The 10725-nt window shown below is 32.6% G+C and overlaps 1 non-coding gene across 1 annotated transcript; it reads left to right on the top strand.

Annotated features, from left to right (window-relative positions):
- The first annotated feature begins 364 nt into the window (after positions 1 to 364).
- On the top strand, positions 365 to 438 carry Trnan-guu. The gene has a single exon. It is a non-coding gene; the product is annotated as a tRNA-Asn (tRNA).
- Positions 439 to 10725: the final 10287 nt, after the last annotated feature.

The raw sequence follows: 10725 nt of genomic DNA, 5'->3' as shown, positions 1-10725 counted from the left end.
GTAATTTTGTATAGGTAAATCAACCACTCATTTTTATTACCTGAGAAGAATATGTAAGTACTTAGTTGAATCAGCTGCATGATCCGACCATAGTTAGAAATTTTGTTAAATTTAAAACATGAAATTGTTAATTATGAAGGAATACGTATTTGATCGTCTTTTTTATTATTATATAAATTGTCTAATACAACGAATGTTGCAACACTTTGTACGCATAAAGTAACATAATAGTCTGTGATTCACTAAGATGTGGAAGGAAATAAATGCGATTAAAAAATCTTTGGTACGACGATAATGCACAATACTTAATATTTATCATAAGTATATCGTATCTATTAGGAAATATTATGTTTGTGACTATATCGCCTCCGTGGCGCAATTGGCTAGCGCGTTCGGCTGTTAACCGAAAGGTTGGTGGTTCGATCCCACCCGGGGGCGTCTTTTTTGTCTCTAATCACACGTAAATATTTTGGTTCAATTTTCGCCCAGGTGTTAAGGCAAAAGTCGTTCTAATGACGCTTTTCTTTTCATTAGGGTTGAATAACATTAAGGGTTAAAAAGGGATGTGTCATCTAAATAAATATTTGTCTTCAAATACTATACTATAGGTACTTGGTCACGTGCTGGTGTTGTTTTATCGGTCATTGACATTTTTAACCCCAACTTGGCCATCTCTGGTTACTAGGTGTTGGATTACGAATAGACAACTCTACAGTTCAAAATTTCATTCTTTAGTCATTTATCGTTATCCGATATAAATATTAATATATATAAATTACGTCACGTATGTCCGCTATACACTCCTAAACTACTTAACCGATTTCAATCATATTTCCGCAAGTAGTTTGATCTAACTTACAAGATAGGATAGCTTACACACACATATATATATATATATATATGTTAGTAATAATAACTTCTTTTAAGCTTGACTGGAGGCTGGACCGATTTCAATGATTTTTTTTCATGCGTTTGGATAGAGCCGTAGATGGTTTAGATTTACAAATAAGCCCGGCAGATGGATGGCAGATTTCATACTTTGTTTAGTATCCTTATCGCTTGAAATATCATGCAGGACAACGTCTGTTGGGTCCGCTAGCATATCTATAGTACAAGAGCAAAAACAATTTGTATCTTCTTAATACTTGAGAGTCAGTAACAAAGTTACATTAGTGCGTGTGTTTTTAAGTAGCATTATATTTATTTTAGCTTTAAGCAAAAAAAAAACGAGCGCTTTTTTAATACGTTTATTTTGGAACATAAGATCATCATGGTATCACTTTTTAAGTCACTTCATATTGAGTATCACCCCAAGGACCGAGCAGCCGGTATTCCGTTAGTACTTAGGGGCATTCCATAGAAGAGCTAACCAACATAAACATAAAATGAACAATTGAAAGATTAGGTATTATTTATCGTATTAAGTGGATAAAGATAATTACGGCGTCGTAAATCAGTAATTTTTAATGACTTTGAGCGTGAAGAGAGATTACGTTTTCGAGATAATGTCTTATCAATATTATACGTCTCGGATTTACTTAGTTCTTTACTATTAGGAAATTTGGAGTTCGACCTGCCCAGGCCATGTTCAGCTAAAAGTGACTTGTAAACCTGGAAAAGCCTAACCTAAGCCTTCCTCGTGAATTATGGTGAAAACCGAAATAAAGCCGCCTGTCCGTTTGCCTCTCGTAACAACAAAAAATCTTTATTGTTACAATCTTGAAAATGTCAAAATTGTATTTATTCATACAAATAAATGTAACTTGATCAATTCAATTGTTATTTCCATTTACTTCCTTCTCAATATCCAAACAAAATATCTATCAAACAATTTTTTTTTAATGCAACCATTCAATATTTTCTTATGACGTTGTCACGTTCAACTATCGTCAGTAAACCGACTTTACAGACAACCGATTTTGTTTGTTTATCCAGCGTCGCAATCCCTCTACCTCTCTAATTTTATTTTTGTTAACAGCTCATGTTTTAAACCAGTTGATAGCTTCCAACAGTGTTTCATTTAACATATCTAGAACAACCGCTACTGAAAAGTCAGAGTAAGAAACAAAGAAATTGGGAGTGAGAAGGAAACAATATCCCTACATTTGTATATTCGGGAATAAATGATGGATGTGAATTGATGTGTTTGTTGATTGATCTCTTCATAGTAATTCGCGAAATATGCTATATCCTTTATGTGTTTACTACCTGCCTCGTGTAGGTATGACTTATATCATGACTGAGACTTGTTTGTTGCAAAGAAACGTAAAATAATGAAATAATAAAGAATTACTTAAATGACATAGACAATAATAACGAATATCCTATTTGAATGATAGTGTATGTGAATAAAGTGATCATGATGTGTATTTGAATAAAGTGATAATGATATTTTAGCATTGCACAGCTACTTGAAGCCTGTATGACATATATTATTATATAATAAATGGACAGGAGACTCACTGATGCTTTGCCGACCTTTTAGGAATTGGTACGCCCTTGATTTTTTTGTCAAAATAATAAAATTGAGCGTCAATTTTTTTTTGTTTATCGTCTTTGAATACACCATTGTTGTGTTTTCTAGTGACACGTACACACAGAGACCCAATTGTCAAGGGCATTTATACCATCTCACATCTGAATAATATATAAAAATCTACGACCGTTTTGACAGTTCCGGGTCACATTAGGGATGGGATTAAATCAGATTTATAATGATAATCCAATTATTTATTCTCGAAATAAACTCAAAACTTCCAGACGAATTTAAAATTAATTAGAAACCCTTTTTAAGTGGCAGCCCTGTTCAGTAATTATTTCATGGGACGAACTCACAAATAAATATTGTATTTTTAATTAAAAATAGTACATTACAATATGTATATTCTATCTATAAAGGCCATATTTTCAACATATTTTAATACAAATTATAGAATGTTATTAAGAATATTGGTAGTGAATGGAAAAATAAGGTATTAGTATGATAAGTGTTGATTTTTTATTAATGTTAGTCATCCTAGGTTTATTTTATAGAATAGGGGTAAACGGGCAGGGGGCTGGTGGCTTAACCTGGTGTTAAGTGATATATGCCCATGGACACTCTTAATGCCAGACGGCTCGCGAGAACGTTGCCGGCCTTATAAGAATTGATATTCTCCTTGCTTGAAGGACTCTAAGTCGAATGGGTCCGGAAATACTTCAGGTATCTATGTCATAAGAATAGATTTGAATGATATGTCTCTTACCTGCCCTGATCTCTTATCTATATGACCAACATGTATCTGTACTGCTCACTATAAGTTCCGGTGTTGTCCCTCTACTACTGTTAATCACAACAAGGGAAAAAACCCATCCTATTTGTTGATACATTAATAATATTATACAAGCTTAGAGTTTTCTTGACAGTTATCATCTTGCGCTTCACTACTAGCCGTCCAATTCATCTCTTGTAATTACTTAGTTAAAGTACATAAACGTATTAATTAGTGCCGATAACAGCTCACACTATATTCACTGAATCCGCCCCTGTATTCAAGCATGTCAAAACCGCGGAATGATTGCACGCTAATTATTATTAGTGCTATGGTTACCCCCTGGCCTGGTATGCGATGCGACTTGAGTTATGTGACGTCAGATATGACCGGTATGCGCCTAATGTGCTGTTGACGCTTCAATATTATACATAAATTATACATGATTAAACTTATTGTAATAATAATTAACTTATACAAATGTCCTGTCATATTTAACAATAGTTATAACAGGTCAAAGTTTAGAGCTATTAACACAAACGTTTATTGTCTATAACCTTTTTAGGTGTGGGCTTCAGATTTCTGTACCTGTAGCACAGACTTTTGGGTCTATGGGTTTCCTCTTGATGTTTTCCTTTACCGTTCAAGTTTTGGCACAGTCGGGGTTCGAACCCCCGACCTTAGGGATTAGAGTCACAAACTGAAGCCACTTGGCCAACACTGCTCTGTCTGCACTCTTTGTATCTATTATTGTTAAATATATTTAAGGCCTACATAGAGATGGTTCTAAATAGGCCTATTTAGTTTATATAATAATAGTATCAAACAGACACAAAAATGTATCCACCTTGTAACAACAAAATATTTATTGCCGATTAATTTCCAAACATTTTCATAATGTAAAACGTTTTTCACTTTCTATAGTAATATGAGACGTAGGTGAAATAATCTGTGGTATTTTTACATAAAATATGACCAGCATACTTTATGGTATCGTAAAGAGGTTTTATTGACGAAATATTTAATCTGTGGGCGAATGAAATATGGCGTATTGATATAAATGACATTTTGTTGTTACAAATAAGATATTTGTACTGCTTTTAAACATTTACAAGAATCTATATAAATATGTATTATTATATTATACGCATATAAAATTATTTACTTTATATACCTGCACAAGAAGGTATTAAATATCCCCCATAGCAGGGGCCCAAAAAGTTTCAGTTATTGGAAACATTCCTGGGTTCGATTCCATAGAAAACTTATTATGAGTGTTATTGTGTGTTAGTGTATTGGAATTGTTAGATTTGGAGACCCTTTTTGTAAAAGACACATGTTTCTGGGTTCTTAAATCTACGTCCTCTAATATAATCATAACGAAGTGAAACACTATACCTTTTACTCATAATATAGATTATTAAGTCAGATTTTCGATTACCTACAACCGTAAGAAAGTTGCAGAAATTGCAGATTACTTTTAATAATAATAATGACTATGGATTTGTTATAAAAAAGCGTAAATTATAGATTTATATTAAAACAGTCTAATAAAAGTTTTGCGGTTTTACACTGATTTTATTTTAACGTTATTAATTTATAAGCTCGGTGACATAATCCGACAGTAACGCCATGGTTCCGATAATTATAACAAACCAAGAATAACAACTGAACTTTAGTCATAGTTTTAGACATTTCTTCAAGAGAGGAAAACGTTTAATATAGTAAACATTTTTTCATGCAAAAAAAAAATTACTAAAACAAAATCGTTATAACAAAAACATTTTATTTAACGTCCAATCGTGAAAAACTCATTACTCCCCTATTGTGTGAAACTACACTGTTTTAATTGCCACATTCCGTCGTGAACGATTTTTTTCATTGCCATCTATAAAAATCCGACTAATCCCATTTTACGATTTCATTAAATTACAAATTAAGCGTCTCGCCTGCAATGCATAGCAAAAACGTAATAAAACTCCCATTTATATTACATATGATTTATTCGTATATCACATCCCCCTGAATTTATCTTATTATATACTATATTTACCTACTATATGAAAGAGTAATTAATTGTATTATGTAAAGATTTTAATAAATAAAGTCGCTATGTTGACGACCATAATTTGTTAAATGTACTACGAAAAATATGATGATATTTTTAATAATTGTGAATACAGAGCTGTGATAGATAGATGTAGATATAGTGTGACTGGATAATGTGATATTAAATATAATTTTTAGAAACGTTTTGCGCACAAAAAACCCTGCAATAAAAACGTTACTTTTATATTTAATTATGTCAAATTAGCTACGACTGCGATATTACATTTAAATGATAATATAATTCAATGCTTTATATATTTGGAATTAGTAACACAATTATAATTGAAAACATTTATGATATTAATTGAATTAAATCATATTAATCAACAAAATTATCGTTACTCATTTGAATTTCATTCTTTAGTTTTTGGTTTTAAGACTTTAAACAGCTGTTACAGGTAAGGTAGTGTATCGATAGGAGTGGAATTATCTTCCATAAAGGTAAAGTAAATATTTTAGTATTTAATATAAACTAATTTCAAAAATCTATATTTGTACATTTTTTATATATACATACGTCATTATCTAAGGTATGTGGACTCTGTTTCCGCACTAAGACGCTCAACAGGTTTGTTGTACATTATATAATAAAAGAAACATAATTTTAATAGTATCCCTAAAAAATAAAACATTCAAGAATTTAAACGCATTTTGTATTTACAATGCAAGGAAGGTTTCCTTTGCATTTTCGGAAGTGCCTGGACCATCAGATATTTAATAAAGTTCGGAAGTCCGAGAATGAATAAAAGATGCGTCGTATTTGAGACGAGACGTGGGACATCATTTTAAATCATTATGACTGGTTCCTGGATGACATTTCTTTAACCGAATCCAATGTAATACTTTTGAAGTTTTAAAGATATGTTAAAATAAAAACTAGATTTAAAGTATTTACAATATTCTTAACCTACATAGCAATAATAATAATTAAAAGGTATACATACAAAATTAAGTGTGGCAGTGGACTCGGTAAGGGATCGTCACCGTATCACCTCGAGCTGTTCTGTATTGTTTGTATGTATCACCCTGCTGCAACACACACTAATCGGAATCGTAACGTAATCGCCTCGGAATAGCCTCTAATTTGCGATGCGGTGCGTGGTCTCGCTTGCACTTCAAGCCCAAAATGGAACACCTCAGAGCGAGGTAACGCCGCATGCGTTCGTGCGTGGAGCCGGCTCCATCGGATAAGACGTTGTCACGTCAAAAAACCTAGGATTCTTGAAGGCCACTTGCTTTTGTATAATTTATGACAATTAAAACACTTGTATTGTAACAATTTGAATTTTAACTTTCGTTCTTGTAACAAGCTACAAAGATGGAACGAACGATGGAGTTGATAACTAAATAAAATAATATACGATAAAAGCCACTTTTCGTCTTTATCCTTCTGTGTATTGATTAGCTTATAAGCTCATCCAAAACACAAATACTTATTATTGTTATTATAGTTTTTAAAAAAATTATGATACTTTAGCAATTCGTTACGCTTTGCCTGATCTACTGAGTCTAAGTAAAGATAGAGAAGAAATACACCTATTGGCTTTTTGTTACGTAAAGTAATAAAATATATAAAAAGTTTAAATCCAGTTTAAGAATATAAGCGTGGATACGCTGAGAACTATATAAAGTAACAAATACATAGTCTAGACTTTGCGAAGAACTATGAGAATTTGAGATGTTGCCAAATCACTTATAAATTAATCTCAGCTCACTCGAGTTCAGACAATCGTCCATACAAAAATACGTTTTTTTTTTACTTTTAGTAATCACTTAGTAAGTTATTATAAAATTAGCTGTATCTAGCAGTGTTGGTATAGTGGCTTCAGTGTGCGGCGCTAATCCCTGAGGTCAGATCGAACCCCGGCTGTGCAACAATGATCTTGACTTTTCTACGTGCGCATTTTATACTCGCTCGTTAAGGAAAACATCGCAAGAAACTGGCATCGGCGTGTGTGGCAGAAGGCGATTGAGCGGTCTATTCAGCCTTTAATGTTAGACTCTTATGTCAAAATTAAATGGCTGATACCAACAAACTAATATATGACGCCAGTATTGCTGACGTCATTATCTTCAACAATTTAATGGCAGTTCCCTTCTAATGAAATCTGGATACGATAGGGCCTGGCCTTAACGCTGACAGCAGCTCGGCGACCTACTTGCCAATAGGAAAAAAAAATAGATGATCGCGAAACAGATATAATAGAGATAGATGTAGTACCACTATTTCTTTTAGTAGTGTAAAGTTAAGTAAAAATTATTGAAAAAAAACATTCGATTATTAATCCTAAATATATATTCGATTATTAATATAATGAATATCATTATTTATTCAAAACAAATAATATGAAAATATACCTAACAACTAACCTTAAAATTTAATAATTAAAAAATATTATTAAAAGGAGTCCCTTTATGCAAGGTTCCGAAGATACTGGCAGCGTTCCCCCTTTGAATAGCTAGACTAATTCTTTGTGCGAAGTAGCTGCCAGCTCTTCGTTCTCCTGTGATGTCGACCAATAATAATAATATAATTACATTTTACACTTGGTGTTTTGATTTAATAAATAAAACACCTATTTAGACAACCGACACTCCACATTTGGGTTGGAATAATCTTCATTATATATTTTTTAATAGAACAGATAGCGCGCTGTGAACACCACATTCCAAAGAAATCGTGCGTTGCAGGACTTTAAAGAATTGAAGAATCTTTTGTTGAAGAACCTTAAGTCATATTCGGTACTTCTTACGTATACTTAACAATCATCACTCTTATAATTTGTTTAAAAAAAAGTAAAGTTAAAAGTAAAAACATTTCGATCACTAGCGCAGTGTATATAGCGCGACGCAAGAAAAGGCAAAGTTAAGGCAAGTCACGTAATAAGATAATGGTCTCACCACCCGCAGTCGTGTGAAGTGATGCACTGATTCAAATGTAAGACTTGCATTACTAATTCGCTCTTCAATAATTTAACACAAATAGAACCATAGATATTGAATTGAAACGTCTTATGAGTCTCTGAATGTACGTGTTCTTCACTTTTGTAGGATTAGGTTTATTGGGATATTATGTATATGTATATGTAAGATGCCTTATTAATTGTGTATGTAGAAAGTCGAAAACTCAATTTGTATGAACATTTGTCGACATATGTACACTACTGTTAAGGCATCTTGACTGAGTCGCTAGGTTTTATGTATTAGTAGATGATGCAAATGGCTTTCGGAGATCCAGCAAATCGGTAAGAATGCCATTATCATATTGGGAAGCCTAAGCGTGAACTACGGGACTTTACACAATCTTATATTAAAATCCATTATATGTCAAATCAATTTACTTCCAGTTCTCAAGTCTGTAATAATAATAATAATAAAATAATATTTATTTATTTGCAAGAATATGATACAATAATGTTTTGGTGGTTACAATCTAATGTTCGCATATTCTTATATAGAGAGGCAAGAACTGGCAATCACTATCCGTCATCGCCAAGGCACATTTGAGATAATTGCAATTTTTTAAGTCTGTCAATTCGTGGCAATGTCTTGCGCTAATACATAAATAATTGTTAAGACGCAGTAATGGTCCAAAAGCCAGTGACCTTCGGATTTTATAAAAGCTGAATATTTTTCTATGTGTGTCCCTAGTACAGGTAAGAATGATACCCACTCGAAGCTGAGACAGCGGTGGCTTTGGCAGTTAACAGGTAACAAAGGTGTATAAAATTCCATCTCAAATTTATCATAAAATGAAACAGATTTTTTTATATTTGATTCATAATAATATCAAAACTCGCATTGCCAGACAGTTAGTATGGTTGCAATCCTCTGCCAGACACCCTTAAACTATTATAATTTATAATTATACTTACGTTATATTATTAAACCTTAATTTTATATATAATTTTTTTGGGGGCCTATTAATCTATGTTTACATAATAGTCGGACAGTTTCGACGGTTCTATCATCTATAATGTGTCAGAACAATTAGTGCCTTAACTAATAAAAAGTTAGTGAAAGGCGAAAAACTAAATACAAAATTAATATAACAGGCTTTATGCGGCATCTGACTAACGGTTAATTACTCGGTAGCCAGCTTATTACGCAGCTATAAATAAATCAAACTACCCGCTCCAATTTACCATAATAACTAGATAATTACTTGATATAAACTGTGAATTGTTATTCATTTTAATTATACAGTAATAATTTCAAAATCTGACAGGCTTTTGTCAAATAAGATTAGACGACTTTTGATTTTATGAAAGAGGTTTGCAGACACAAATGTTTCTATCTATAACTATCTTTACAAAATACCAGGTTTCTTTAAAGGCACACTAAAGAAACAACAGACATAAATACAGAGAATATAATATATGACAATAAATGCATGCGCATCAATGACAAATTTGCATTTAAAGACAATAAACTACATTTAGAAAATAAATTATTATATTTTTGTTTTTTTTTTATAATTAATAGGAGGTAAACGGTTACATTGCCAGAAGGCTCGCAAGCGCGTTGCCCACCTTTCAAGCATTGGTACGCTTTTTTCTTGATTCTTTAATCGAATTGGTTCAGAAATACCTTCCTTCTATATATAGACTTGTTTACAGTAAAATCATCCTTTAAAACTTTCCATTCGGTTCATTTATTTATTTAATTTTATTATTTTATGGATTTCCTTCCAGCTTGCTTGTTTCGTAGTAACTACTCTTACAGTGCAACAGATGAGGAAAATAATTTCTTCTTTTTAATCTTCAAATGGTAGTTCCAAGGACTTCAAAACTTTTCGAAGAAATAGTACTGTTCATTTGCGCACAATCTGGTTGCGCACGAAATGTCCCGAAACACTTTAACGACGCTACAAAAACAACTCGTAAGTCGCGAATTCGTCTTTTCTAATACCCTATAAATAAACATGTGGCCATTATTAGGAAGCGTACACACTATATAGCAGTATTGACTGCTGACTGAATAGGAAAATATTGTGAGGAAACGCAAAATCATTTTATATTTTAAAAAAAATATTTATTATTTATTTATACATATTTAAAAAAATACAGGTCGCTTCCGTAAGCCTGTAGAAATTTTACGAGATTTTTTTGGGTCTAGGTCCTGCTTTAATTTTTTTATAGAACAGGGGGCAACAACACACAGGCAAGGCAGATCTGATGATACCGCCCATAGTTCTCAATGCCAGAGGGCTCACGGGTGCGTTGCCGGCATGTAAAAATAGGTACGCTCATTTCTTGAAAGTTTCTCGTTTCTTCGGAAATACTTCAGTAGTGAAGTGATTCCACGTAGTGAATGACCGATATCGAGGTGATACTGGTGGATTCTCATATTCTGCATCCACGTC

The sequence above is a fragment of the Pieris rapae genome, chromosome 18 (assembly GCF_905147795.1).
Source record: "Pieris rapae chromosome 18, ilPieRapa1.1, whole genome shotgun sequence".
Classification (NCBI taxonomy): Eukaryota; Metazoa; Arthropoda; class Insecta; order Lepidoptera; family Pieridae; genus Pieris; species Pieris rapae.
Note: the sequence above shows the minus strand (reverse complement) of the source record. Positions and strands in the feature narration are given on the sequence as shown.